The sequence below is a fragment of the Penaeus japonicus genome, unplaced genomic scaffold, assembly GCF_977035675.1.
Source record: "Penaeus japonicus unplaced genomic scaffold, GWHDUDI00000001_assembly GWHDUDI00000009, whole genome shotgun sequence".
NCBI lineage: Eukaryota > Metazoa > Arthropoda > Malacostraca > Decapoda > Penaeidae > Penaeus > Penaeus japonicus.
In genome coordinates, this window is record NW_028234411.1 from 2,408,935 (window position 1) to 2,415,307 (window position 6,373).

Genomic DNA, 6,373 nt, shown 5'->3' on the forward strand with positions numbered 1-6,373 from the left:
CTGGAGGGAGGGTGGGGTGCTGGAGGGGGGAGGGGAAGGAGGGTGGGGTGCTGGAGGGGTGCTGGAGGGAGGGAGGAGGGAGGGTGGAGGATGGACGGGAGGGAGGGAGTAGGAGGGAGGTGAGGAGGGGGGGAGGAGGAGGAGGCGGGAGAAGGGGGAGAAGGGGAAGAGGGCGGGAGGGGCGGAGAGGGAGAGGAGGAGAGGTTTTGAAGAGAATGAGGAAAGGGAAGTAAAGGCAGAACGGGGTGAAAATAGGATGAAGAGACAAGAAGAAACGGGAGAAGAAGTAGATAAGAAGAAAAGAAAGAAAAGGGAATAAGAAGAGAAGGAAAAGTGGGGAGAGAGAAGAGGAGAATAAGAAGAAGAAAAGAAAGAAAAGAGCAGGAGAGAGGGGACAGGAAGGAGAGAAGGGAGAGAATTAATAGAAGAGAAATAAATAGAAATAGAGAAGAGAGGAGGAGAATATGAATATAAAAGGAAATAGAAAATAAGAATATGAAAAATAGTAGAGATAGAATTAGCAAAGAAAACATAGCATTTGAAAGAGAAGTGAGAGAGAGGACAATAACAATTAGGAAAAAGAAAAAAAAAAAAAAAAAAAAAAGAAAAAAAACGAAAGAAAAGGGAATGAGAAGAGAGGAGAAAGAAGAGAAGTAGACGAAGAAACGAAAGAAAAAGGAATGATAACAGAGAAGAGAAGACGAAAAAAAAAACTAAGATAAAAGGAGTAATAAGAGAAGGAGAAAAAAGGAGAAGAAACGAGAGAAAAAGAGAATGAGAATCGAAGAAGTGGGGAAAGAGAAGAAACCAGACGAGGAAAGGGCGTTAACACGAAAGACACGTCAACAGCGTCTACCGAACACTAATCCCGATGGTGGATAAGAGTGACAGTCATTTGTTTTGATTTCTCGGCAGCCATTTTGCGCAGATTCTTCAATTGCGCCTTTTTTTCTTTCTTCTTCTTCTTCTTTTTTATTGTAAAACTTTTATTCTTATCTTTTAATTCCTTTATATGTGATGTGTTTCTCTTTTTTTTTTTTTTTTTTTTTTTTTTTTTTTTTTTTTTTTTTTTTTTTTTTTTTGTCGTATCGTTATTTATTTGGTTTTCTTTTGATACTCTTTCTTAAGTCATGAAGCAGAATCATCCTCCAAGAGACTGTTTTTTTTTCTTCAAAGCTTGTTAAAAATAGCATACCTATAACAGGTATATTAGGAAAACAAGAAAGTGAAAGTGTAGGTAATTCTTGCTTAAGAGAAAACGGGAATACTAATTGCAAATAAAAGAAAGTGGGAATGATATATACCGTTACAGAAAATGGGGGTAACTTATTCAAATTAGAGATAATTAAAATAACATGAATTATAATTGCGATGTACATTTCAAAAACATTAATAGATTAATGTGCGCTATAGAAAACTATAATGCACTTCTTAAAGGAAAAGTAATGAAACACAAACTTGAGATATAAGAACATGCGAAAAAAAGAAATCGCAAAGAAAACGAAAATCACAAACGAAAGAAAGTGGGAAATAAAGTGTTCGATAAAAGAAAATGGGAATATTACACTTGATAAGAGAAAACGAGAATATCGAAATAAAGCCAAATAAAAACAATGAAAAGAAAAGAAAAATAATGTAATGAAATTAAAAACGAAACGGGAATGACCCGTTCAAAAAAAAAAAAAAAAAAAAAGGAACATAAACACAGATGTTATGCAATAATAAATAATTAATCATTTAGATAAATAGACAGATAAATAACTAGATAAACCAGAAAAAAACTATCAATAAAATAAAAACAAACTCACAGTTACACCAAAACAAGAACACGCACACAAGTAGCTCAAAAGAATGACCAGAAAATGCCCTCATTTGCAACAGTGCATGACGCAGGACAAATAAAAATCAAGGACGAACGAGACCTCTTATTAATTGGAAAGATCACGCGAAGAGGCCGAGAGAATTGGCACTCAAGTTCTGTGTTAATTCTGTGTTAATCCTGTGTTAATATTACGATTCTTGGCGGAGTGATACATGCACAAGCTCACGTGCATTCTTATGTCTGCGTTCGCATTCATGCATACGGTTTTATGGATGTTCGTGTAAACAAATGGCCAGGCATGTACGTTTATATGCACACACATGCGTGTATAAGCATATATTTACGTACTATTAGTGGACATTCATATGTTGTAGGATCGCACACACACACACACACACAAACTCTCTCTCTCTCTCTCTCTCTCTCTCTCTCTCTCTCTCTCTCTCTCTCTCTCTCTCTCTCTCTCACACACACACACACACAAACATTCACATACACACATACTCTCTCTCTCTCTCTCTCTCTCTCTCTCTCCTCCCTGTCACTCTCTCTCTCTTTCTTCCTCTCTCTACTCTCTCTCTCTCTCTCTCTCTCTCTCTCTCTCTCTCACTCTCTCTCTCACACACACACACACACTCTCTCTCTCTCACACACATGCACAAACACTTTCTCACTTTTCCCTCTCTCTCATTTCTCTCTCTCCTCTCTTCTCGTTTCCTACTCTCTCTCTCTCTCTCGTTCTCTCTCTCGTCTCTCCTCTCTCTCTCACCTCCCCTCTCTCTCTCTCATCTCTCTCCTCCTCTCCTCTCTCTCTCTCCTCTCTCCTCTCGGCTCTCTCTCTTCATCTCACTCTCTCTCACCCTCTCTCTCTCTCTCCCTCCCTGTCACTCTCTCTCTCTTCTTCTCTTCCACTCTCTCTCTCTCCTCTCTTCCTCTCACGTCTCCTCGCTCTCCGGCTCTACTCATCCACGTCCTCTCTCCTCTCATCTCTCTCTCTCTCCTCTCCCTCTCTCTCTTCTCTCTGCTCCTCCCCTGTCCACTCTCTCTCTCTTTCTTCCTCTCGCCATCTCTCTCGGCCTCTCTCTCTCTCTCTCTCTCATCTCCACTCTCTCTCTCCTTCCTCCGTCCTCCTCCCGCTCTCCTCCATCGATCGTCTCTCCTCTCAACCATCTCACCCTATCTCTCTCTCTCCTACACCCTCCTCACTCTCTCCTACTCTTCTTCCTCTCTCTCTCCCTCTCGCCTGTCACGGTCTCTCTCTCTCTTCTTCCTCTCTCTTTCATCTCTCTCCTGACGCATCTCATCGCTCCTCTGTTCTTCCTCTCGTCCATCTCATCTCTTATCTCTCTCTCTCTCCTCTCTCTCCATCTCGCTCCAGGCTCCTCTCTCCGTCTCTCCTCACCTCTCTCTCTCCTCCTCTCTCTCTCTCTCTCATCCCTCCTTCTCCTCCCTGGTCACTCTTTCTTCCTCTCGTTCTCTTTCTTCCTCTCTCCATCTCTCTCTCTCTCTCTCTTCTCTCCTTCTCCTCGTCTCTCTCTCTCTCTCTCTCTCCCTCCACTGCACTCTCTCTCTTTCTTCCTTTCTTCCTCTCCTCTCTTCCTTTCCTCTCTCTCTCTCTCTCTCTCTCTCTCTCTCTCTCTCTCTCTCTCTCTCTCTCTCTCTCTCTCTCTCTCTCTCTCTCTCTCTCTCTCTCTCTCTCTCTCTCTCTCTCTCTCTCTCTCTCTCTCTCTCTCTCGTCCCTTCTCTTTCTTTCTCTCTATCTCGTTCTATTTCTCTTTCTTCTCCCCTCCCCCCCCTCTCTCTCTCTCTTCTCTCTCTCTTTCTCTCTCTCTATCTAGTTCTCTTTCCCCCCCCCCCCCCTATCTCTCTCTCTCTTCTCTCTCTCTGCTTCCTTTCTCTTTCTTTCTTTCTATATCGTTTTATTTCTCTTTCTTCCTCCTCAATTTCTCTTTACTCCTCTCTCCCCCTTTCTCCCTCCCTCTCCTTCTTTTCCTTATCCCTCTCTTTCTCCCCCCCCCCCTCTCTCTCTCTCTCTTCTCTCTCTCTTTCTCTCTCTCTCTTTCTAGTTCTCTTTCTCCCCCCCCCTATCTCTCTCTCTCTTCTCTCTCTCTGCTTCTTTCAATCTTTCTCTTTCTCTCAAATGAAATCAATATAAAATGACAGACATACAAATACAAAACATCAATCAAGTCTACCACGAGTTCCAATGACAGTGCCCAGTGCCCAGTGTAAGTGCCAATAATTGTACCCAAGGCTTAGTGCCGAGTACTAATAACAGTGCCCAGTACCACTACCTCGTGTCACTGTTGAATGTCTAGTGCCCATGTTTAGTGGCACTGTAGAGTGTTCTGTCTATAATACTAATAACCTTATGCTTGATACTGGCACTTGTTAACAGTACTTATTGCATAGTGTCAGTGCCAATGCCCCTTATTACTAGTGTGAATGACCAGTGCTTAGTATTAAGGCACTGATGCCCAATGCCTAGTGCCAGTATCCAGTGCTTAGTGTTAATGCCCAGTGCCAATTCCCAGTGCCACCCACTCTCTTCTACGGAGTGCAGTCACGTGTTCCCAATTACTTTCTAATGCTACGTTGTATCTCAATTCTTGCAGAAGCTCAACAGGGTCCTTCCTATCCTTCCCCATCTTTCCCCCCATCCTTCACCCCTCTCCCCCTCCCCCCTCCCCTTCCCTTCTACCTCCTCCCTTCATACAGCTACGATGTGCTGTTCCTCTCCTCCTCCCTTCTTCTCTTCTCTCCTTCTCCCTTCTTCTCTTCTCTCCTCTTCTCTCCTCCCTTCTTCTCTTCTTCTCTTCTCTCCTCCCCTCTCCTCTCCTTCTCTCTCCTTCCCTTTCGTTCCCTTTCATCCGGCCTTCCCCATCTCCCTCCTTCACTGGGTTCTCGATCTTAGTGTGCCACGGTGTAACGACAGAGATATCATGGGCACCTCTTGGAAATAACATAAAGACAACACAGATAAGGGTTATTATGTGAGAGCCACATGCCTCTTCTTTGGCGTTTTCCTACACTATTCCCTCCTCCTTCTATTTATTCTTTCCTTCACCCTATTCCTTCTTCTCCTGTCACTGCCATGCTTGTTTTCTCGCCTCTTTGCATCCCCCAATTTCTCTCCTCCTTCCCTTCTATTCTTTCCTGCTCTCTCCTCTTACTTCTTCCTATCTTTTCCTTGATTTCATTCTCTTGTTTCTCTACCAAACTACTCTTACTTTCTCAAACCTTTTTTCCTTATTTTTTCTTTCTTCGTCGCATCTCTCTTCCTCCCCCCCCTTTCCTCTCTTCTTTCCTCTTCTTCTCTCTCTCATTTTCCTTCCTTTCCCTTCTGCCATTCCATCTCCCGTCATCCCCTCCTCCTCCCCTTCCCTTTCCTTCTCTTACCTCAGATTCCTCTCATTTCTCTCTCCCTCCTTCTTTCCTCTTCCTCTCCCTTTCCTCCTCCCTTCTTTCCCCTTCTTCTCCCTTTCCTCCTCCCTTCTTTCCCCTTCTTCTCCCTTTCCTCCTCCCTTCTTTCCCCTTCCTCTCCCTTTCCTCCTCCCTTCTTTACCCCAACCTCTAACCTCCCTTTATCCTCCTCCCTGTCTTTCCCCCTTCTTATCTCTCTTTTCCTCCTCCCTTCTTTTTCCCCTTCTTCTCTTCAACTCCCATTCCCCCTCCTCCTCCCTTCACATTTCCTCCGTTCCTCTCCCTTTCCTCCTACACCTTTCTTTCTCCCCCTTCCTCTCCCCTTTCCTTCACTCCCGTTCCTTCCCCTTCTTCTTTCTCTATCCTCTTCCTCTCCATTTCCTCCTCCCTTCTTTCCCCTTCCTCCTTCCCTTTCCTCCCTCTTCCCTTCTTTCCCCTTCCTCTCCCTTTCCTCCTCCCTTCTTTCCTCTTTCACCTCTCCCCTTTTGTCCCCTCTCTGTCCTACCAATTCCCTCCTCTCTCTTCTATTCCTTTCACTCTTCTTCCTCTCCTCCCTTCTTCCTTACCCATGCTATTACATATATTCCCCTTTCAGTCCTCATTACGATGTTAGCATAAGCCCCTTTCATTTGTTGTTACATTTAGAAATTCCCATCATTATGCGTACGCCTCTACGACCTCCACCAGATTGGCTTTCCTATAATCATTCATTAAATATAAACAAATCAACGACTAGTTAATATCATCAACATAGGGGAGCATATTCGTGTATAGGGTAGTCCTAATGCGGTTTATAAGTGTTTCCTCTTTTTAGGGCAAGATAATACAGTATATTACACGGAATGCATCGTGTGGTGATGTCATACCTGCAATAATACAGGTAAGCACCTTGTTTGGGACAGTTTACCACACGACGTTCAAAGGTAGCAACCATGTAACCAACCGCATTCCTTATACGGCACGATGCCCCTTCTACAACATATGTAGACTCACAGTGACTCGTGTTAGGATAATCATAATCATCATATACCCATCATTATCATTGCAAGAAAGAGGATGTTTACACAAAGAACTTCCGTTTGCTGTTCTCGTCTGTGGATTATGTGATTACGACGCGCGTGTGTGAGA